This window comes from Falco punctatus, assembly GCF_963210335.1.
Source record: "Falco punctatus genome assembly, chromosome: 8".
NCBI classification, from domain to species: domain Eukaryota; kingdom Metazoa; phylum Chordata; class Aves; order Falconiformes; family Falconidae; genus Falco; species Falco punctatus.
In genome coordinates, this window is record NC_137588.1 from 1,235,287 (window position 1) to 1,259,254 (window position 23,968).

The 23,968-nt window shown below is 47.6% G+C and overlaps 2 protein-coding genes across 2 annotated transcripts in view; one reads left to right on the forward strand and one right to left on the reverse strand.

Moving 5' to 3' along the window:
* The window catches only part of SPATS2L (spermatogenesis associated serine rich 2 like), a 726,913-nt gene that overhangs the window by 623,207 nt on the left and 79,738 nt on the right, over positions 1 to 23,968 (reverse strand). The window lies entirely within an intron of this gene.
* SATB2 (SATB homeobox 2) overlaps positions 1 to 23,968 on the forward strand; it is a 412,340-nt gene that overhangs the window by 328,203 nt on the left and 60,169 nt on the right. Inside the window, exons 16-17 of the mRNA XM_080400567.1 lie at positions 279 to 2,772; positions 5,394 to 15,422. The gene's annotated coding sequence lies outside the window, so the exon portion shown is untranslated. The remainder of the gene's footprint in view (positions 1 to 278; positions 2,773 to 5,393; positions 15,423 to 23,968) is intronic.

Here is a 23,968-nt window from a genome sequence, read left to right on the forward strand (position 1 = left end):
GGGGGCAGGGGAGTTCCTGCCGCTTTTCTCTTTTCTTGCTGCTCACATTGAAAACTCCCATATTGAGATCCAAACCTGCTCAAGCCCACGTGACTGTTGGCTCTTCAATCACTTCCAAGCCAAGTCTAAAAAATCACACTGCTCCGGAAAGGTTCACAAAACCTGTGAGAGGGAGTTGAGGCTCCTGTGGGTCCTCTTTCCATGCTGTCTTCTTTTCCTTTTGCTCTGTTCTGAACCATTAGTGAGGTTTAATAATCTGTTTCCTTTCTTCTCATCAGGGCCAGCTTGGGGAAGAGAGGGAACATGACTCTTCATATGTGCAAATCTGTCCCTGCCTGGAAAGTCCCTCTGCAGACCCGTAAGAGGTGCATGAACAGTTTGGGGCAATGCTGGAGTGTACCAGGTGCAGGGAAGAGGACAGATGCTTTTACAGAAAAAATGACAGATATGCAGGCAGGAATATTGCTCCTTGGAAGTCAGCTCTTTCACTTCCCTAAAGGTTTGGTATAAAAGACCAGGCTCGTATCCACTAGAGTATCTGGGCTGAAGCAAAGTAATAGCCAGGTGCTCTTCCCAGGTAACTAAGAAACGCCGTGGGTTAGATCTCTGTCATGCCCTGGCCGTGTCAGCTGTGCACAGACAGGCAACTGGCCTCAGGCCTCCAGCAGGGAGGCATGAAAGAAGCAGATAGTTTTGGGGTGGTGCAGGCAATTTTCACGGTGCCAGCTTGGCACTCCATCACTCTCTTGGTAGCATCCGAGATGTTTGCAGGGAGAGCAGCTCTGGAGATTGTCTGAGGCTCTGTGAAGGAGGGGAAAAAAAGATGAACTGGCAAAAAGTTAATTAAAACTCTTCTGATTATGAGGTGGAATTTAATACTTTAAAAAATGCAGTGTGACACAGTGCAGCAATGCAGCTGAATTAATCATGAATGAGGATAGTAATTTTTAATTTTTGTGTGCATGAGAAAAACACTCAACAGATTTGACAATTAGAGCAGGGTAACAGCATCGCATGGCACAAAGTGAAGTAGTTTTTCCCAGTGGTTTTTGAGAGGGAGCTAAACAGATGTGCTCAAATATTTACAAGTGCACAATATTCACATGCTTTTCAAATGCTGACCCTGCTGATTCGCAAAAGTCTGCTTCAATCTGGAGACCAGCTACTGTGGTGACACAGGCTATTTATCATAGGTAACACAGTAGCATTACTGCCAGCTCCTGGCGTACTTGTGTGCACAGGTATCTCCTACTCTACTGACAGTTTTACACCACCTCAGCAACTCACCTGTACCACCAATTTGTCCCACCACAGTCCTGGCAGCAAACTGGGCCCTGCTGGCTCAGCCCCAGCCTGTGGGGCAGGAGGGCTTCCCCTGCCATGCCACACCAAAGAGAAACAGGTCTGATTTTAGCCACAGCAATAAAAATCAGAGCAGTTCAGCTGGGTAAAACAGTCCTGTAGGGTCTAATATTATGCGTTCACACTGTGTACAGGGTGAGCCTTCAATTATCTGCACCCAAGTGACCCCAGAGACCCAGTGTATTTGGCCTTGTTTGTCACTTAACTGTCCCCTGTCATGCTTCGATTAAGAGCTGAGAACGCCAGCTAACACTGTCCGTATCACCAGCAGTGCAGGATGTTTCATTGCCTTGTTTTCCTCAAAAGGAGCCCAAAGAAAAGTCAGGTTTGTTCAGCACAAGCTGTAGCTGGGGAGGATTCAGGTAAGCCAGATGGCAGTGTCAGTGATGGATGGTGCAGGTACCGTGGGGCTATGCCTGAATATCCGAACTGGGAAAGCTGAGCTGCGCTGTACCTCACTGAAATATTGACTATTGCAGCAGTTGCTTTACACTGTTCAATTGACTGTGTAATTGCTTTCACAAATTAAACAAAAACAATGGTGAAAATATGTAAAATGTCACCTGGACTGAATTGTGGTTCAGATCCCCAGTGAAAATGAGTTTGGCAGGCTCCCTTCACTTCTTCTCTGCTTGATTTCAGTCTGAATGCCTCTCTGCTCACAAGCCCAGGTTGGTGTTGCAGGTCAGGCTTTAGATGTGGTTATGGGTGCTGGTGTGTGAGAAGCTCTGCTTACCTGGCTTAAGCCAGAGTAATCAGCACCCCCTTTTTCCAAGCCATCTCACTCATTCCGTGCTTTGTATACTCTTTGCGTTGCTGTGCCTGCTTTCCTGGGTTTCTTCACTTTGAAGGGCAAACATGCAATGCTGCACTCCTCTCTTGAACTCACATTTGTTTTCCTTTAGCATTTAGCCCTGTAAATGTGATAGCTAATCATTTTGTGAAGACAACTGAGGGAATGAGAAGGGGCCAGATCATCCAATTGCAAGTTTACAAGTCAACAGATCCCGTCCATGCTGACCTCTCCTCTACAAACGCAGCTACAAACACAGCGGTGAATCAGACAAGGTGGACAGCATGACCAGTTCTTTCTCTTCCCTCTCCCTTGTGCTCCTCAGGCAGCAGATCAGGGGGATTAGCCAGCTGGGGTTCTCCTCATGCCAAGGAGTCTCAGGCAACCAAGCAAACCTGCATTTCAGTTTCTTTCCACTGCACATTACTGGGGACTGCACTTTGTCTCATACTCTTTCATTTCTTTTCCAGCCTGATTTGTTACTGATGCAGTACCCTGCATTTAGGAGCAGTGTGGAGCTGCTGCATTCAAAGAAGTGCATCAAGAGACACTGCTGTGGACCTGCAGACACTAACTGCAACTGTTGTGATGCATCTTACAAGTTTTCAGGAACAGAGGTTAGTTCATTCCCTCTTGAGTGAGTAGACTGGTAAACTCTGCACTCCTGAGTCCCCTTGGAAATTATGATTATTCTCACATTTCCTTTACCAATGGGTGTGAAGACCTCTAGCCAATGTTAACCGCTGCCTGGTTCTGGAGCCACGGAATGCCTTGGATTTCTCTTCTTCAAGCAGTTTATGTGGGAGAGCTTTTTTAAAGTATCAAATGAAAGATGGCTCTGTTTCAGCCACACTCTTGAAAGCCAACATGCTTTTAAACGCCAGTTACTGTGTATCCTGAAAAGGATGGGCAGTTGTGAGTTAGCTGTCTTGGGTTTGGTTGACAGTACCCCATCTAGAAAAGAAAATGAGACCTCTGCATTCAGCCTGAGGAGCAGAGTAACCCAGGTAGCAATAATACGACTGTATTATTCAACCTCAGTGAAACCTGGGAGGTTTCTGTACCAGTGAGAAGATGGATTGCCACAGCTGGAATCACCATCAGCCAGTCACAGAGATACAGTGTTTTCTATCAGGCAGGCTGGAGGAGCCCATGTTTCTCATCAGATAGATGTAGTAGTGCTTTTTAATACTTTTTAATAGTTTGCAAAATTATGATAAGCTCTGCAAGGCCATTTAAAATGGATAATCTTCAAGTGGTATTAAGGATTAAAATGGGTCTGCCTTGTATGCCTTAATGGGCCCCTCACAGGCTGTTCAACGTTATCAAAAGGTGATTTTAAGAGTTTGTAATAAATATGTTCCTTTGGGGAAGATTAGGAAACAGGGTGGGATTTTGCCATCCTTCTGCTACCTCCAAATTGCTGTGCATCAACTGAATTAATTACAGTGGATCTATCTTGAACTCCACAGTGCCAGCTCACTTCTGATCTATAAGAGGTTTGTCCTTAGGGGGAAATGTTTGCTCCAAGAGCCAGGGCTATTTAGTATTTGATTATCAGCCTAGGAGAAATTAGTCAAGACTCCAGCTTCTCGAACACTTACGTGCATGTTTAACCTTCCATTCCTGAAGAGTCCTTTAGATTTCAAAGTGCAATAAAATAAAGTGTGCCTGCAGAAATCTTATGGGGGCCAGGGACTATGGGAGCTATTCATTCTCAAACCAGAAGTGAATGACTTCATTCGGAAAGTTTTCTTTAAGCAAGCTATGCTTACACTCTTGTAGTGTCCAGCTTCTTGTCTTTGTTGCGAGCCTGATCCTGTCCATGCCACTGTCAAGGGCGGGGCCTGAAATTACCCAGGCGATTTGAGTGCATGAGCAAAACTGGATAAAATTACTGAAAGTAGCATTAGTTTGTCATTTCACACATTTCCATATTGACAAAGTCCATGTCCCTTGGGCAACCAAGTTGTCAGAGTGGTACAAAACCCACAATAATAATCCTCTGTGAACCTTCTGAAGTTGCTCTTAATATATAAATTCCATTGTACGTCAGTTAAAGGATTTAAAGTACAGTTATGAAATTTTCACATTTCATAAAATGTTGAAAGTTGAATGATTTCTTGTGGAGCCCAGCAGAAACCTGCTGCCAGTGTCCTGCCATCAATGTGCTTACTGCTATTTTTGTCTGCCTAAAATCAACTTGAACACACTAGAATTTACTGATTTGTTGAAAATTAACAGTTTTGGAGCAGAATGTGGTTTCTTTTGGCTTGACCAAATCTGTTTGATCTTTACTGTTTCTGAAGCAGGCTTTTACCCCCTTGACTTCCCAGCCCCCAGCTTTGTTCTTTGGAGCCAGCATTTCCAGAGCTTTCATATTGACTGACTTTCAGTTATTCTTCTTGGTGAGATACTGAGAACCCATTAGGACTGAGATGGTCCGTGTTTTCATGGAACTTGAGTGTGGTTTGGAGACCTCAGTTCAGGCAGAGAGCCTTCGAAAGTCACAATAATATTTGTACATCACCAAAGGACTTTGTGTAACTGCAAGCTTCCTGCAGTGATATGTATTTGAACCCCGAAAACTCCACACTTAGCTCTAGCCATCTTTCTCGACTGACAGGTTGTTTTATAGTATTGTCACCCAAATAGATCTTGCACACAGGATGTTCAGTTTCTTAATTTGCTTAACCATATTATTGTGAAATAACAAGATGTAAAACAAGAGCAGAGAACATTTATATAATAAGTTGTATTAACCACATAATATGATGACATGAGTAATTGTCATCTGTCTATCCAGCTCACACTGATTTTGTCTAAAAAGTATCATTGCTAGAGGTCAGTGGCTAGAAAATGTATTGAATTGGGCTGGTAATGATTAATTTCAAGGAATAACTGAGGGAGGGAGGCTGTTTATGGGGCTGCAGACTGGCTAGCCTCATGCTGTCAGTGTTCCCCGTTCATATGACAAGAGGAGCACATAGTCAGGCTGGGCAACACCCCTGCCCCAGCTATGGCTACATTGGCTCCTTTTATTGTGACTGCCTCCAGGTATGTAGTTCCAGTTTAACTCAGCCTGAATACACACACTTCCTAAATTTCAGATTGTAGTTTTCAAGTCTGTGATTAGTGCTTAAACTCTGATTCTGGGGTTAAACTCTGACTCAAGACACTGAAGTGAGCAAATGGTCCTGTTGCCTTCTGCATTTCACACCCTTAATCCCATTTTTAGGCGTCTTGGTGAATCAGCCTAACATCCTACTGATGAAAATGCTAAAGCAGATATTTACTTTGAGCACATGAATAATCCTTCACTGATATTTGAAGGCCGGCACCTTTGAGATCTGAAATAAACTGGAAAATAAACTCCAATGAGGTATGTCTTGCTTTTATTTTTACCCTACAGAACAGTAGTATTCATGTATTTTTGCTTGCAGGACCATGCTGGGCAACTGAAAGCATGTGTGGAATCTGGAACATTTGTGGTGCAAACATCATTTCAGCATTCTCCTACGCAAGAGATGATGAAACTTCCTAAGATGAGAGCCTATGTAAATATGTGTTATGCATCAGCTAGGCAAACAGATGAGGGAATGTTGTTTTTAGAAGCTCCAGATGATGGCCATGATCCTGTAATGTGATTATTGTGAGCAGAGACACACATCCATCTGCAGTCCAATTAATTCACCCTCTGCAGATCCACTGCAGGACCAGGGTCTAACTCTGTACAGCCACCAATGCCAGCTGTGATTCAGGAGAACTGAGCAAAGCGAAAAAGGCTGAACCTGTCACCTGGCAGAGGTGAAGAGGCATTGGAAGACCAGGCGCACTGCCATCCGTGCTGAGAAAATACTTGTTCAATTAAGCGTCTTCTGACTGCATGGCAATAGCCTGTATCTCAATGTGCAAAATCTGTGGCTCGCTGCTAGCCTCTGCACATAGCAGCTGCCTTAAAACCTCTCAGACTGAGAGGTGGCAGTTCCACTGGGGAGAGTAGGATCCCTCCCTCCTGACCACTGAAGGTCACTTCAGCAATCCTTTCGGAGTTTTCTTTGCAGAAGACAAGGAGAGCAGCGGGGCATTTGCCAATGCCAAGCGTGGTACCACGGTCACAGAAAAGGTAGTGCCCTACTCCTGCATGGTAAACCTTCCCCCTGCCCCAGGTGAAAAAAATTTTAAGGCTGCCGCTCTCAGCTAGCTATCAACAAACTTGTTCTTTTGCAGAAGTAGTATGTGTATGTATATGTGTGTATATATATATTTAGATAAAAGAATAGAAAAAAGACTACCCTCCATAAATTGCGATTGCTGTATTCTTCTGTGTTCGTATTAATGCTTAATTTAAACCTTGATGTCTTAACTCTTCTTAAGCCTTCCTGACTAGAGTAATTAATTTATAGTTTGTTCTAAAAGCATATCAGCAAATGGGCATCAATGCAGATAGCCATTCATTGATCCAGCAGTGAGGTTAAGCAGCTTGTGCTTTTAACTGCATGGGACAAAAGATACAAAACTGTTTGCTTGAGATATTAATCCAGAATGACCAGATATAATGTGACAGTAAAAGTGCTTTTCCCAAAGAGGAGAAATATGTCTTCTGCTCAGTACCTCCTGCTGACTCTCCACACCGGGTGGATGAACACACAGCTGAATTCTCCCAGTCAGATGTGATCCAGGAACAAACTGGCAGCACACCTTTATGCCTGCTAATGTCAATCCTAACTCACAGAAGTGGCCCACTACCAGCTCTGCGGTCAAAATGCTTGCTCTGTTTTCTCAAAAATCAACACTGAATAGGCCAGAAGCACAGAAAAATCACCTGGTTTGAATCTCTAAAGAATGCAGAACTGTGGTTTGTACTGATATACAATGAAGTATCACATGCAAGAGTGGTGTTTCAGGACTCAGCCAGCAAGATGAAATGCAAGCAAAAAGGGAAATCTTGCATAAAGAAGACAATAAATAATCTTAAAGACAACTTACAAAGTCTAGTCTCTACAGAAGCCTGATCTGTAGTGATCTGACTGAGAAGAGCCTATGTTGGAGCACCTCATCTGAAATAATCTGCTCCTCAGAACATGGGAGCCACAATCCCTCAGCCTGCAGCTGCTCAGCTGTCCGGAAGGCTGGCCAAGGAAAATCGCATGCCGAGTTTGAACATTTGTCTTCTTGTTCTAGGTCCCAGGTTTAGCTCTGTGCCTTCATCTCTGCTCAGAAAGAACAGGAAACACAGCTAAACTCAGCTCAACAGTCCATTTTAGGCTGCCCCTAAGAGCATGTTAGCTCTTGACTGTAAAATGCGCACCCGGGTTTGAATAAGTCAGCCTTGTCTTGGTGTGGTAATAAGGAAAAAGAGGGTTAACAAAAGATATGGTCATATACCTAAAGATAAGAGAAGCTGGGTGATAGGTACCGGTGTCTGAACAGTCTTTCACAGGACTCAACTCACAGAATAGAGGAAGAATCAAGCAACCTCACGGTTAATTATTGTAATGGGATACTGATAGTTGCCATTGGCTGAGAAAGAATTCACACATTTGGGATCCTCTTATTCACTGTGATCCTTTAGATGTTAAGCTCTGGAGCAGTGCTGAGTTTGGCAAAGCAAGGACAAAACCCTATTCCTATTCTAAGCATGCTACTTTAGCTACTAGCTTTTCATTCAAGAAAGGGATTTGTTGACAGCAAAATTATTTTCTTAGAAAAACACTAAATGAGAAGATGACAAATGCTGTTGTGAATGTTCACACAACTCCAGGAGCAATCAACCATGATTATTCAGACAGGGCTCCTGCAGGAATGGATAGAGCTAAAATCTTGAAATTTGGCAAGAATAAGGTCCTCAGTCAGGAGTAGCACTTACAGTTGCTCTGGAGAAAATCTAGTTTCATTAGCCACATTCATGCTCATTTGGAATTGACCATGTGCAGTAGAACATCTTGTCTGTATGGATGCAATTAAGAGAGGCACAGTGAATAGTTGCCCTGCAGTTAGCATAACATATGCTCCAGTACTTCCAGACGTAAGTACTGAAGTCGGTAGCAAAATCCTCATGTCTTCAACGAGGCCCCAATGTTAGTCATATAAAAAACGCTACGTGTGAAAGCAGCTGGGGATCTCTCCCTTCCCTGGAAAAATGTGAGAAAGAGAAGAGGAATCTATGCTGAGGAACTGACTGAAAGGCTGGAGAGGCCAGCAGGTAAAACCCTGGCTTGTAGTGTTCAGGAGACAGAATGGTACTGCTACCCAGCCTGTGACCTGCTGTTTGCCTTCTGGCTGATGCTTTAATACCGCTTACACTTTGTCTTGTGCATGTCAGTAAGAAATCCTCAGTCCCACCCCTGCTAAAGAAATCAGAACATTCCTCTTCTGCCTCCATAAGTATCAATGTAACGTGCTTAACATTTAAATCCCATGGCCATATGTACTGTACTCTTGAAGAAGAAGAAAGGCTCCATCCCTGCACTGGACCACTGTCACAGCATCTTGGTACTGAAGCCCATTTGGTGGCATCAAAGCCTGTTTAATGTGGGACAGTATGAGGCTGCACACTGAGGAGATGGTGATGTGAGGAGAAGCAATCTTAGTCCCAGCAGCAGCTGTGGATCTGAAGGCTCCTTAGGTCTGTGGTACCAAAATCCAGGGCTAAGCCCATGTGTTTCCCCAGTGACCTATCCTGAATGCTGGCTCCAAGCAACCCCCACTGGAACTGTGTACGGTTCCCCACTTGAACTGGCTGATGTGAGCCCATCTCTCATCATGACAAGCCCAGTGGGTGATGCAGAGGCTCATCTGGTGCTCTAGCTCGTGACCAACTCTAGCTCTGCAGACAGCAGGACTGTGCTGAAGTTTTAGACAGGGCAAACAATTTCAGGCAAGATAAGGACAGACTAGACCTTTACCCAACCAGGACTTATTTGTGTGGGGTTTCTAAAATTTTAGTAGTTTTTCCGCCACTTCTGTGTGCTTTACTGCTGTTTTCTGGATCAGGAGAGGAAGTAACAAATTAACACACGGGAAAGTGTTCTTGCAGCAACACCACGGTGGGAAAAAAGTCATGAACTGCTGGAAATCCACCCCAAAATATTTCTCTGATCTTCCAAGATTTTTTTAATCTCTGTTCCAGATCCCAGAGCTCTATAATGCGAAAATTTTTGGATAGACCTGCACAATTCTGATGCCAAACTTGAAATTGGATTTTTGATGCTCTCTCCTGACTAGTTTCCTTTTCACAAGTCCAGGGGCTGGAACATTTCCCTCCTCACTCTGCACTTGGTGTCTCCTGCTAAATTTTAGCAAACCCTCAGGAGCTGGGCTGTGGTGGGGACATTGGCTGGGCACCAGCCAGACACCGCACTCGGAAAAGCCATCCACTGCAGCGAGGAGCTCTGCGAACTGTAGAGGCTGCTGCCTCCGCTCCCCAGGCTCCCCAAGCTCTTTCCCTTTGCTGCACGAATGCCACCCAAGACAGCAGGTCTGGCCACCGGCTCTTTAGCTCTGCCTTTAACTCCAGGACCAAATTGCCTGCTCTGGAGCCAGAGCTGGATTCTTGAGAGCTAATTTAAACATCTGCGTTTGAAAGACGCAAGTTACATTGTTTAAAAGCAGGTCAGGCCCTGTTCAACTACAATAGCCAGCAGGTAATTCAAATGTGAATCCACAGCCTAGGCCATGGATTTGTATGGATCACAAAAACTAATGTAAACACCCCCTCCTCCTCACCCCAAGGAAGGTTATGGAGAGCACTGACTGGCTTCTCTTCCACACAGCAGTTGTTAAAACATCACTACAAGGTCATGGACAACATTCCAGCTCATCAAAACTGCAGATAAACAGACTTCCTTCCCAAAGAGCGTATGAAAACAGCTGTTTGGCATTATAGTGTCTTGCAAATGATTTCTTGTCTCTTCAAAGGCAGTTGTTCTTCAATATTCCGAAGGTAGTAGCCTGAGGAGCACCTACCACCTCCACTGGGCTGTGCTGATTGGAGAGGAAGCTGGAGCAGAGGAAAGCAATGGTGTGGGTTTGCATCCCACATTTATTAATATGCTTTTGTGAATTAAGGGGAGGGACAAATCAAGTCTTTAATGACCAGGGTTCTGAGACAGGCAACGTGTCAAACATTTCTCCTATGGTCTTGCAGTAACACTCGTTTCACTTTCCTTGCTTCAAATGTGTAGGCAGGGCTAAGCCTCATGAGACTCAGGGCAACGCAGGTCTGTGCAGCAAGGCCCCCCACGAGCTGGGGTGCAGGAAGGGTCTGTGGGGAGCACACCAGTAACGAGCAGGAACGGGAGCATCGCACGTGGAGGAAGTGACTCAGGGGTAGGCTCCCACACCATGGAAAACTAGACCTGCTTGCATGGAGACAGAGAATGGGCTAGGACCGAGGACTTGGCCTGGGCAGGCAAAGAGCTGGGGGCAGCCAGGGTCCCAGCTGGAGCACCAGAGGTGGGCTGGGAGGTGTGGGCGCTCCAATTGCTCTGAAGCAGCCTGGAAAGCTGACGGCTCTGCATTTCTCCTGTCTCGTGGTCAAAAACATACAGACAAGGCAATGCACACTGCGCACGCCTGCTGAGGAGGCAGCCCATCAGGTCCTGCAGGGCTCCCTGACAGGACGTAGGAAAATGTATAGAAAAAAACTGTGTTCTAATACTGTCCTTGTGCTTTCTTTAGTTTTAAAGCTACCAAGGATAGTGCTTGTTGATCATCCTAGGCTTGCATGTGTGAATGGAGTGCTGACTCGCTGTTTAAAAGCCCCCGCCGTAGGCAAGCTTTCTAAGGCCAAATTAAAACCATTAGTTTGCAGCATGATCAGTTGGGACAACTGACAATTGATGAAAATGCTTTAGAACAGACAGAACCTTCAGAAATAAATAACTCAGTTCTTCCAATCTGAAGGCAGCCCTCCATCCCCCCAAAAACATTTCTGTTAAGATACTGTTTACACAGATTTAATCAGTTGTGTCACAGCAGTGTGACCTGCTGAGATTTAGCACCAGATTGCGATTTACAATCAAGGCACCAGGAGTCACTGAAGTGCGCAGCTTCTGCCCCAATTACTAATTAATCAGACCCAAAGAAGTGTCCATAAAAGGTGTAGCCATCATCTGTGAGCCCTATAAATTCAGAGGGCTTCTCTATCTTTTATGTAGGAAAGGTGACCTGGGAAGCTTTGCATCCTGCGGTTAGGAGCTGGTTGCAGGAGAAAGCAAACTTGTTAAGTTTTTTTGGATTTTTGTTGGGTCCTCCCCCCCCCCTTAATAAGAATGCAGCTGGCTTGTTTGCAGTAAAGTATTGTTAAAAAGGCAGTGTGAAATGCTGGGATGAAATGAGTTGGCTAACTCGCTTTCTTGAAAGTGTGTGAATAATCATATCCTTTTGGTTGGTTTGGTTATTTGTTTGTTTGTTTTTAAATTTGCTTAAAAGCATTAAAAAGTGGCAATAGCTGTATTGGTTTCTAGGGGGGAGATGGTAACACAGTGGCTCAGAGAGGGCAAACCGCAGCCCTGCGCGTCCCAGGTGCCTGGCACCGCGCTGGTGCGTGGGGCTTCACAGCCAGGCCCGTGTCCCTGCCGCAGGTGCACGTGGCGGGACACCGCGGTGACCTGTCCCAGACGGAGGTGCCATGTGGCAGGACACCGCAGTGACCTGTGGGCCATGTGGGTGGCAGGTCCCAGCGGGTCTCGCTGGGACGTGTGTGCCGGGAGGAGGCCCTGCCGCTGGCACACGGGCACGGTGCTGGTGTCGCTGAGTTCAGGGGTGCTGCCGCAGCAAGGCCAGAGGGGATTTGGCTGAGAATGCCCAGCTAAATAAATGTGCTGGTTGGACCCTTGCTGGGTTTACAGGACCTGAGGCTTTAAAAGCCGCGCTGCGGGTACCCAGCTGGGCTGGAGGGGGACAGTGTGCTCCCCAGGGGCTGACGGAGGTGCCTCAGCACCCATTCCCCAGCGATCTCCAGCTCCTTTCTAGGGGTTAGAGAGTTTTCCACTGCCTTTGGCTCCACTGGACTGGTGTCTGTTGGTCTCAATAGACTCTGAAAAACATCTCAAAGAGTACCTCAATCATTCCGCAACATATCTTTTCATTATTTCAAGGCAAGAGAGGTAGTTCTGACACTTATATTTCCTTCTCTATTTTTTAAAAACTATGAACTAGATCCTCCCATCTGATGTTTTTGCTCACTTTATTGCAAGTCGTCTCATCAGTTTTATGGTCAGGCTGATCCTTCCTGTTGCTGATAGTCCAAAATAGAAACCCAAAGTTTTCATATAAAAATAATACATGCTTTAAGATGAAACCACAAGATATTACGAAATCAGCAAGTCCAGTGTGTCATTAAAGTGGGTTATTTAAGTATAAATATTCTGTTTTCTTTTTTTTTTTTTTTTTTTTTTTGAGAGGCCTGTCTGTATTTTAGGAGATGATATAAATTTATTTTTTGAATGCTAGAAATAACAAGGTATTATATAACATGCTGGTGGTATTTTTCTAGTCACTTTGTCAAATGTACGACTGTGCGTATTACATGGGGGAAAGAAAAAGCCTTCCCTCTTCTCACCCCTCGGCAACATAAGAGGGAACAGAACTGCACATCTGTAAATAAATGCATCATTAGATTCTCATCAATTTGTAAGCTTCACTTGATGTATGGCTAAAATAATCCCGCAAGGATAACTAAAGCAGTGTTTGCTTTCAAACACACACAACGCAGGCCAGCGGAAACACTATTTCAGTTGAGCAGGGTTGGGTTTTGGGTTTTTTTGGTTGTTGGCTATATTATTTTTTTTTCTTACAACAGTCCACATTGAAGAATTATTTTAGATGCATTGCTACCAATATATTTATTATCTGAGGATCTCTGGACATATTAAAAGAACACAGTAGAACAACTAATGATGCACTTGAGCAGTAACAGGTTGTCATTAGAGCAGCATCTGCTCTCATCAGAGTTAATTATTCAGTTGCTTTGTTTTCCAAGTAGGTGTCTGGTAGAATTTAGCAGAATCTTAATTAAAACACATTTTCAAACTCCATGGATGCTCATCTCATCTAAAGAAATCAAGACAATTTCCACCATAAACATCAAGCTTCAGTTGAGCCATCAAACAGCAGAAGGATCTCAGCCAAGTCAAGTTTTAGGCATTAACCATTACAGTGCCAGTGGGACACAGGTTGGTGTGAACTGGTGTCCCAATGAACTCTGCTGATAAACTGCCCTGTGCACATACCAGTAACCAAAATGGGCACATGGTAAGTAACAAGAATATTCATACTGTGTAATTACTTTCACTGTACAAACTTCCAGATGCTGCACGTTGATTCTGAGCTGCAGAGGGGCAGCGTGTGCTCCCCAAAACCATGAATCGCTCCATGTGCAGGTGCAGACCTGCCCTTCCGTCCATTTCTGCTGTTCTGAACACCACCCCCCTTGGCAGGTTCCCCGAGCTGACCTCGCAGCAGGTGCTGGTCATTTGGAAACTTTTTGTTTCCGTGTACTCTTCCCCAGTGCTGGAAAAAAAGATGTTTTTCCTCTTTTAAAAACTTCCCCCCTGGAAAGCCAAATGGAAGTATTCTGTCTCGACATAAAAAGACTGATTACTGTGAGGCTGCACTGACTCTTAGAAACTTACTGCTAATCCAGTAGCCACAGACATGCCAGAGAACTTTTCCCATCAGATGTGGTAAACCCAGCATGCTCCCAGTGAGGATGCTTGCAGGGAGGGAGTAGGGAACTGGACAAATCCATGGCTGTGTGTTCCCACTCAGCTCAAAACTCTCTGTAAGGGACACAATCCTCTGAGGCAAACAAACTTAGGTTCAACCTGCTTCACTCGAATGCCATTACCTACGGCTACTTTCCAGGGTCTCCTACTTATTAGATTCCAGCAAGTGCATACCAAAAAAGTTCAGTCTATGAGTAAAAACTTTATTTCCCAATGGCCAGCACAGCATATGAGAACCTGAATCTTAAGCTTGGACTTGTCTGCTGCAGTGTATTGACTTACACTTGGAGCTGGTCGGGAATGTTCTGTCATAAAAATGCTGTTTCATGACAATAGAGTATTATAAGCAGGCTGAGACAGCTGGATTCAGCCTTGTGGATGGGGATGGGAATGTTCTGATTTTTCACGTTAAACTGTTTTTATAAAAACATTTTTGTTAGTAATCTTTCAAACAGTTTTTTGAAAGCTGTAGATGAAAGAAAAAAATCAAAATTGTCAGGACACATTTCAGGTTTACTACAATGCAGTATCTATTTCAATCCTGTTTTACAGTGCATTTTAAAGCTTTTTGGGTTGGTGATGTTTGGGAACTGAGTTCCACCTGGAGAAGTTTACTTTTGCCTTTGCTTTTCTGATCCCTTTTAAAATAAAAGCTGTTCTAATAGAGAGTATCTGTCATGAAAGGGAAAAATTGAAATCCATAACTCAGTAATCATATTTTAATGGCTTGTACAATTTTTTTCAGTTTTTCTTGAGGAGCTGAGCAAGCAAACTCTCTGCAGAGCAGGAGTAGTGCCGGGCTCTGCAGTATCACAGGTCTTCTGACTTGGCTGATGGAAATGCCGTCTGGTTTGGGCTCCTTAAGGGAAAACACGCCTCTGAAGAACCCCAAGGCTATTCTTCATATGTATTCTCTTCCTCCTCCTCCTTGCTGCTGCTTCTCACCTCAGAGCAGCTGTAAGAGGCTGCCCATCAAAGTCAAATTGGATTTGGAAAGAAGGTCCCCGGGTGTTGTTTCCCCACCACCGTCTTCCCACCAGAAGCGACTCAGAATGAAACCACCAGCTTTTCTCTCCTGCCCGGGTGACTTGACAGATCTCATGCCCAACAAATGGTGCACTGCAGGGGCACAGTGGTCCTGGTAAGGGCAGATGCATATCTCCATGTGTCCTGAGGGGCTTGAAAGTATACATGTTCATTTTTCATCCCAGGTCTGAGCAGTTGGGCTCACTCTTTCCCGCACGCTGGCTCTGAGGGCAACAGGGCTCAAAACACAAATGAGCTGATAACCATAGTGCTACCACCACCTCCAACACCATGAGCTTTTCCCCAGAATAATCAGTTTTGCATTGGAATTGTTCTGAAAACTGGCTCAGGCTGAACACCTGATGGTCCACGTTTCTGTGAGCACACACGAGAGACGACCTGAATAACTCACTTGTGGCTTTATCCCTCAGGAACAATCCAGGCTGCCCAGACTCACACTGTTAGGAACTGCACCATGGGTGTTTGCACGCTGCTCTGCTGACTAACAGGTAAAGCAGGCAGGTGGATCAGTAAAGCTGTGGGCTGGTTCAGGTGGTGTTTTCATATCACGGCACTGGTGGATGCCACGGAGCATTGCCGTGTTTGAGCTGTGGGCTCTTGCTTCAGCGGGCATGGAGCAGCTGCTGGGGGGTGGCTGCTGCTGCGGTGACCGCCGATGTCCAGGGAGCTTTGCTGCTGTGCTTCCTTTTAAAGCTTCCGTTTGCATAGAAAAGGAACATATTTAGGGATCCCCTCAGTGTCGAAGGATGCTTGTGCGTGATCACTTACAGCTTTCAAATCCCTCAGAATGCTGGAATTTGTTGCTTGTAGGGAACAGATGGCGCCTGGGCTGTAGTCCCTGCTGTGGGACGTGGTGCCCTGTCCTGAGGGAAGGTGATGTTTCGGAAAGGAAAGGCTTGCTGGTGGTCCTGCTGCTGTCACCAGAGCATTTATTATGCAGAGTGAAAATAAATAAATGAAAGCAGTACTTTGGTCTTCACAAAAGCATCTTTTGAAACCTTCTTGTTTCTCCTGAAGAGCAGCTGCTGCCCAGGAGAGGCAGGCACTGAGGCCTGCGAGCAGCACGCATGCGTGATCTTCATGTGGCATCTTCTGATGAAAGGCAATCATGATGAGCCAGTGGCACCTGGGCCAGGGCAGAGGAGAGGGCCGCTGTTCGTGCCATTGTGGTGTAGTCACCATGACTGGGCCAGGCTGCAGGTCTTGCGTGTGGCCCTCACGTTTGGGAGGTGTGTGCCACCAGCAGAAAGATCTCCCTGGTGCTATCCAGTCTAATCAGAGCTGGGATCAAACAGTTGCTTAGCTGAATTTCACACGCACACCTCTGTAAGTAAGAGTATCTACACACGAGCTTACATTTAAGCATGTGACTTGCAGCCGACATCTGTGCTGTGTGGAGCTCAGCACCCCGGGGCTCTGCCACTGAGCTGTGCAGGCCGGGCTGGGGCTGGCAAAGGACCAGAAGGGGCAAGTCGTGTCACCCCACTGGGACACCCCCCTTGCCCCATTCAAGCTGCAGGCGAGAACTCTGCCTTTTTGCTTTGAAGACTTCTGTGCCTGCAGAAGTGCGTTTTTCCACCCAAAGCGAGATCAGATGGGTTGTAATAATGGAGTAGGCAGAGAGGGGGGTGCGTAGCAAGCCCAAAACTGTAAGTGGGGAGCTACAGTGATGCAAATAGCTCATTCCCAGAACTCACACTTTCCGCTCAGCGATATGATCTGATCAAATTTGTCAAATTCCTTGACAGTTAAAAAAAAAAAAAAAAGGGAAATGAGGACTTCATTTGGATAAATGGATTTTTATTAAAACCTTTATAGCATATTTTATTTCACTCAGAACTTAACTTGAATCAACGTGCCAAAGACCGAGTTTCTGGTGAAACTGTTTCCTTTCCCTCTTGCCCAGGCCTGACCACAGGATCAGGCACCAGCACTCACATCACCCCCGCGGTCCTGCCCAGTGGTTTCAGTGTGGCAGAGGACTAGCCAAGCACCTGGGGATCTTTACACACACAAACAGATGTACTGAGCAGATTTGATGTGCCTACCCCAAGCTGGGCACCAGGTGCTCTGAGTTAACCTCTGAGTGAGCTTATTTTTTTGCATTGATTACAGCTGGGGCCCAGAGGAACAAGGCTGAGGCTGAGAGTGGGGCTGACCTGCGGAGGAGATGCAGTGGTGAGGATTCATCCCTTCCACCCAGCCCTGGTGGGGAGATGTGCAGCAAAGGCTTCCTGGCTGTTTCCCTGCCAGTCTGGGGCCCCTGCAGCGGAGACCAGGCTCCGCCTGCCCCAGGCTCCCCGTTGCCCACCTGGCATCGCTGCAGAAGGAGCAGAAGTGCGGTGTGGAGGCTGTGGAGTGGTTTGGACTCTGCCACGTGTGGCTGTGGCTGGGCAGTTTGTTTTGTGGTGCTCTGGTGGGTTGTTACACCTGGCTTCCTGGCAGTGATGCAACTTGTTGCCTTTTGTGCTGTCTGAACCCAGCTCTGCTGGTTTTGCTGTGGTGGTGCCTGAGTGAAGTATTGCAGAGACTGCTTCTTGCTGGCCTCGTGAAAACAGGGATGAGAGCAAGTAGTTTAATGTTAATGGGAGAGAAAGGGGAAGCTACACACTTGGGTGTAAAAATCCGTTTTTAAAACCAAGATGCTCGCCGAGCTCTGAAGTGCGTTGTTGCTGCCAGGGTTTGACCTAGTTCTCTGTTCAGCTGGGCCGGCTGGTTCTGGGAAAATCTACCTACTTCCAATGCAAATATGACACCAGCTCAATTAATCAGGCTGCACACAGTAAAGGCATTGAAAGCCAAAAAGTCCTCTGTGACATTTATCTCTGTCTTCATTCCTGGGGGCAAAAAACACAGGCACACAAACCCCTCCTAATGAAAATCAGACAGTGTGAGCAAGTGGCTCTGAAGCAAAGTTTTTTCTGCTCCTAAACTGTACTTCAAGTCATTACAAGCTTTGCTTGCCAACGTTACAGTAGCTGAAGCAGTATGTACAGCCTGTGATACGCAGACTGGAGTAAAACCTTCTTCGTGACATTTTGTTGTATGGGAAAGCTTGAGTTTTTGGAAGACGCTCTGATAACACAATATGGAAAGCATGCTATCTTAGCATTTCCTACGCCGACTTGGAATGCCTTCTGTTTGGAGAAGATCCACTGGCAAGTGAGGGAAGGTCTGAACAGTCAATTTAGATTTTTCTTTTAAATGTATTCTGTATGCATATACTGTGGTTATTTTGAGATTTTTGCCTTCTGGAATGATTACTGTCTGATACCAGATAGAAAAGTCATTATGCATAAAACATAGGTATACACGAGTTCAATAGCTTAGGGAAGCTGTGGATGGAACCAATTAAGTCTCATTAAGGGGTGTGGATCTTACTTGTCTTTAAACCCTATTCCACACCTGCAAAGTTGTTAATGTTAGATTAAAATCAGTTGTAGAGGTAGCTTCTTTTTTTTTCTCTGAAGTATTGTTTTGCTAAGGACAGCTAGACACCCTAAGAAAGGAGTGATGTGTAGTTGCTGTCCCTGGATCAAATGCATGATCTTGCTGTGTCTTGGTCTCTTCTGCGGTTATGCCCTTCCGTGCCCAGCTCAGATGGGCTTGACATAATTTTGGGGGGAAGCTGGAGTACTTAACCTTTTTGAGTTGGACTGGCATCGGTCCCCTCTAGGCTGCACCCCACACGTTTGGCATCACGACTTGCCCAGAGGGGAAGGGCAGTGCCTTCCATCCCTGTTTGAGCACGCAGGGCCAGCTTGTGCCCGGCAGTACAGCTGCGTTGTGCAACAGAAGCATCCGTCTTTCTTTTCCTAAGACCTTACAACTTGCAGGGGAATGTAAGCGAGTGGGATGTTACTAGAATATGTAAAAGTGTTTTGTGTATTATATCTGTATTGCCTAAATGCCTTTGAGATGGCTGTGAGTGGTGGGAGGATTGATGTAGTTGACTGGGACAGTTGGCTGGCTAGTCTGTGCTGCTGGAGAAGAGGGAAGGATCTGCAGGAGGAGTGGCAGCAGCTGTGTTGCGTGGCGTGGCACAGCAGAAAGGACAAAGATGGCTGTAAGGGAGATGCCACAGTGGCTGGGTAACCCTGCTCATCCGCAGCTTTAGAGGAAACAGCTGTGGGGCAGGAAAGTGGAGGGTTCCCCCAGCTAAGGGTTCCTCATTGCCCTTGCGCTAGCTGTCTGTACAGGGCAAAGACAAAACAATAATGCTTTCTTCTTGTTCGCCTCTGAAGGAAACCCATCAGAGAGGACACAGTTACTAAACATGGCAGACAGTTCCCACTGCGTGCCCACAGCTTCTGCTTGTTGCCTTTGCTGCCCTGCTTGGAGCACAGCACAGCTCTGGGCTGGAGCATGACCTACTGAACAGCTGCCCACCCCCAGGACCTGCTGTTGGGGAGCGTGGGGAGCTCCACGGGCTCTTTGCCCCCTTCATGTGATAAATGGGGCTTGGGTGATGTGCCTGGGTGCAGCAGGGTCAGAATGTGGCCTTATCCAAAACCTGGTCCAGTAAGCCCTGAAGCTGCTGAGCTGTAGCTCTAGCAGTCTGATCTAGCTCTCTGCGCATCTGGGCAACGCGTCAAAAACGTGGGATGCTCAGCTCTGTCACGGCTTTGTGGAGCCCTTAGTCACAGCATGCGTGGGAAAGGGAGGCAGTGAGCTGCTGCCGTGTGCTCCTTTCCCATGGAAGCACAGCTGGCACCAGCCTCTGGTTGCTCTTGTCCAGTGACTACTCTTCATCCCTAGCCAGAAAAGACATTTGCTTGCCACACTGCTGATACCTGCGCGTTGTTGCCCTGTTGAGGACATACCGGTTGCAGGCTGCCCATCAGTGCTGGGGAGTGCCCGTCACAGGTGGGGAAAGCGTCCAGGCCTCTTGCTGAGCTCCTGGTTCACACCTGGCTATTTGTAAGCAGCATAAGCTAAAATCTGAGGCTATGAGCTAGCAGGGACAGCAGCTCTTCCTCCTTTCCTCTCTCCTCTTGAAGGATGCAGCTGTGTGCAGTTGCCAAAGTATCTGCTGATGTCTGCTCAGCCCTGGGTTCTCATGGATGCTGTGCAGTATAAAACCAGTAACCTCTGTGCTGTGTGCAAGCAGCTAGAGAAAGGCAATCCAAAAAGAGCACGTGAACAGAAGGCTAGAAAAAGAGCCATTTGATTATTCAGTTCTTAAGGGGGGGGGGGGGGGGAGGATATTGTTGCAAGAGCAGCAGAACCTAAGAATCCTGGTTTTTTTCTTTGGTGCGCTCTCCCGTTGGTTGATTATCTTATGTTCATCCTGATTAAAGTTATTCCTGTGGCTGGACTATTCATAGCATTGCTTTCCTGTGTAGGATCTCTGGTATCTAATAGCATGGGTAATTTCACATGGCAGTTTTGCTCTTCAGAGGGGACAGCAGTTCAAGTTTTTCTACGTATTTTCTTGAGACTCATAAGAATTGGGTATATCTGGGATCCCTCTGCGGCATTAAACTTGGCTGAAATCAGCCATCAGAGCGCAATAGTACCAGGAAGGGCTGGGAAGTAACAGTGCAGTTGCATAAATCTTGCCTCCTTAAGAAACCAGACTGGGGAAAGAAAAGTGTTAACAACATGCCACTGAATACCAGAGTCGCTTCGTCTCCCACATCCCCGGGCAAAGCTGTATGGGGCTTGCTCGTGTGGTGCTTTGAGTGTACCTAGTTCTCTTACTAGGCTCTGATCCTACAAACGCTTAGTTTTTCTGCCTTAATCAGTGCCCTGGAAGCTGCAGAGCTCTTGCAGGACTGACTTGAGGCATATGCATGCAGCTTGTGAGGCCAGGACATTGGGCTGGTTCATGGTGAAGGGGAAACGGCTTACGCTCCTGAATCTGGCTGAGGCTTCCGAAAGCGCTGCTGTCGAGTGGCTGAATGTGTTGCAACACTGTTCCCAGGGGTGGAAGGATCTGCTGGCCCAGCCTGGGCAAAGGCTGCAGTGCAGGATTCCCTCCTGGCAGGTGGCACCATGTCCCTGTCCCTCATGGGTGGTGAGGGCAGGGTCCCTTACCAGACGGTGCTGGGGGTGCTGCTGGTGTTGGTGTCCTGGCTGTGGCACAAGCACTGGGGCTGGCAGGGGTCTCTGGCTCCTGGGCTGGGGCAGGGGGCTGTGTTTGCGCCAGGAAGAAAAATGTTTTTGGGGGAGCTGTGGCCTTTGGTGTGAGCTGATGTAGAAAACTAGGTGCTCGTGGGAGGCATTGAATCCCAGCTTTGTTTGTGGAGGGAGGAACTCAAAGTTTAGCAAAACATTCCTAATCCCAGAAAAATACTTTGCTTCAAAATGCTTTTCCCAGCGGGATATGAGAGGCTCGACGCGCTTTTAGTGCTGGCCTGGCTCAAGCTGCGAAATCCGACGTGAAGCCCATTTCCCGAGCCTCTGTCGATCAGCGCCTTGGCGTGGGCATGGCCAAGTGCTGCTGGCAGTCACTCCACTCGGCTGCGCAGCGCTCGGCGCTGGCACCAGCCAGAAACAAACAGGCAAAGTGCCACGCCAAAGAAAAGGGAAACATCTTATTTAATCAATATCAACAGACGTATTAACAATCGCGTATCAACATGTGCAATTATTTGTAACCCACCAGTAAACATGCTCGTTAGGCCAAATCTGGTGGCCCCCCGCAGAGAGTAGAAGGCAGGAGTGTGTTTGGGAGCGCACTGTCTCCCCTGGGATGCGGGTGGGCTGGGTGTGGGGTGCCGCTGGCAGGGAGCTGCCTAGGAGGAGTGCTGGAATTCCAGGAGTGATGCACGTTCCTGGGTTGCTGTGTGTGGGTCTTGAGGGCAAAGCCACCTCCTCTGCCCAGTCCAAAACCAACTGTGGTGGGCTGACCCTGGCTGGATGCCAGGTGCCCGCTCTGTCACTGCCCTCATCAGGGGGAGAGAAAACACAGTGAAAGGCTCATGGGTGAAGATGAGGATGAGGAGGTCACCCAGCAATTAGCATCACAGGCAAAGCAGACTCAGCTTGGTGAAATTGGCTTAATTTATTACCAATCAAATCAGAGTAGGATAATGAGAAATAAACACTAGATCTTAAAACACCTTCCTCCCGTCTCCCCCTTCTTCCCAGGCTTCACTTTGTTCCCGATCTTCTCTACCTCCTCCCGCCGGGTGGCACAGGGGGATGGGGAACGGGGGCTGTGGTCGGCTCCTCACACGGTGTCTCAGTCGCTCCTTCCTCCTCAGTGGGAGGACTCCTCGCACTCTCCCCCGGCTCCAGCGTGGGATCCCTCCCACGGGACACAGTCCTCCACGAACTGCTCCGATGTGAGCCCTCCCCATGGGCTACAGTTCTTCACTAACTGCTCCAGCGTGGGTCCCGTCCACGGGGCCACAGGCCCTGCCAGGAGCCGGCTCCAGCGACCTCCTTTGGGCATCCCCCTGCTCCGATGTGGGGTCCTCCACCGGCTGCGGGTGGGGATCTGCTCCACCGGTAACCTCCAGGTCACCGCCTGCAGCGACTACCATGCCCGCTCTGGGCTCCGTGCGTTGAACCTTGTGCAAACTTGGCACAAAAGCCTGGACCTCCTTCTTCGTGGCTGCCTGTGGCGGGCAATGCTACACCTACATGTTGTGGGCTAGACGAAAAGGCGGTGTCTAACAAGTAGAGCCAAGGTCCAGCCTCCAGCAGGGTGATGGTGGCCTCGGTGCTTGGGCCCTGCTGTGGCCTCTGGCAGTGGCAGGACAGCTCGCACCAGGGATAGTGTGAGCCAGTGGTTTGTAGCCTGCTGTGGAAGGGGAAGCACTCCTGCAGCGGGTCCAAGGGGTACCTGTAGGAAGGTTGATGGTGGCGAGTGAGCCAGAGCACAGCTGGGGCTTTGGGTCCTCCCCTGTGCAGAGCAGGGGGATGGTGCTGCTGTTAGGGCATTGGTTTGAGAATGCACTAAGCCTCAGTCCTCCTTACCCCGTGAATTGCATCTCTAGCAAGTGAAATGCAGAAAACGCCCAGTGCCTGCTGGACTACTCATTTCTTCCCTGGAACTAGCAAAGTTTTGTGAGTGCCACTGGCTGCAGTGAGGGTATGTCTGTAAAGAGAGGCAAAACCAGACCTCTGCTTTAATGTCAGGAATGCAAAAGTCTTTCTCTAGTGGTTAAAGCCCCCCGCAGGTGAACGTGCTGTTGATACAAGTGTGTGTGGGGAGGAGAGGCAGTGCAGCTGGTTTGGGTGGTGGGTTGGTGGGAGAGATGCTGCCTCCCCTCTCCTGGGGCCAAGGGGAAGCACGGCCACCCTGCACAGGGAACACCAAAGCTGGGGTGTGGGCTGCCTTTCCTGAGCCCTTCCTGGGCATCAGCTCAAAGACCATCAGCTCCCTGCAATATTTACAAATATATCTGCCTCTAAAATCTGCCCAAGTTTATCAATGAGATGGGGATAGCATTACAGAGCTGTGTGCACACATGTTATACATTCCCCCAGCAGTAATTCCTTCCTCCAGTTATGCTATGTATTTAGTGCATTCCTCCAGTATGATAATCATAAACATGCCTTAAAAAAAAAAAAGGCTAATGAGGTTGAAACAAAACATAGAAACCAGCCAGATAGTGGGAAGAGGCTGCTGCAGCCCCTGAGGCTGGGACTTCTGCAGCCTGACAGCCTCTGCCCTCTCGGAGGGCAGTGGAGCCGCTGCCCGCTGCAGGAGCGGTGTGCCGGGTGGGTCGGTGGCAGCAGCCAGCCCTGCTCGCCGCCTGCCAGGCACACGGCAGGCGCAGAGCGGAAAGGAAGGCTAAAACATAACAGAAGTAATAGGAAGCAGGTTGGAAACCTTTTCTCTATTTATGTATCGACCCCCAGAGGTAGGGGGGAAGGCCTGTGGTGCGTTCAGCTGTTGTTAGCTGCCTGCCCTGTGCCAAGGGTGAGGGAGCTGCCATGGGGCCACAGCCAGGCCCGGGTCCCTTGGGCAAGGAGTGTGCCATTCCTTCCCAAAGCGGCTGCGTCGTTTTCAGGCTCAAAACCTGCTTTCCCACAGTTTGCATGTGAAGCAGTGAACTGTGCAAGGCTGTGAGCTGTG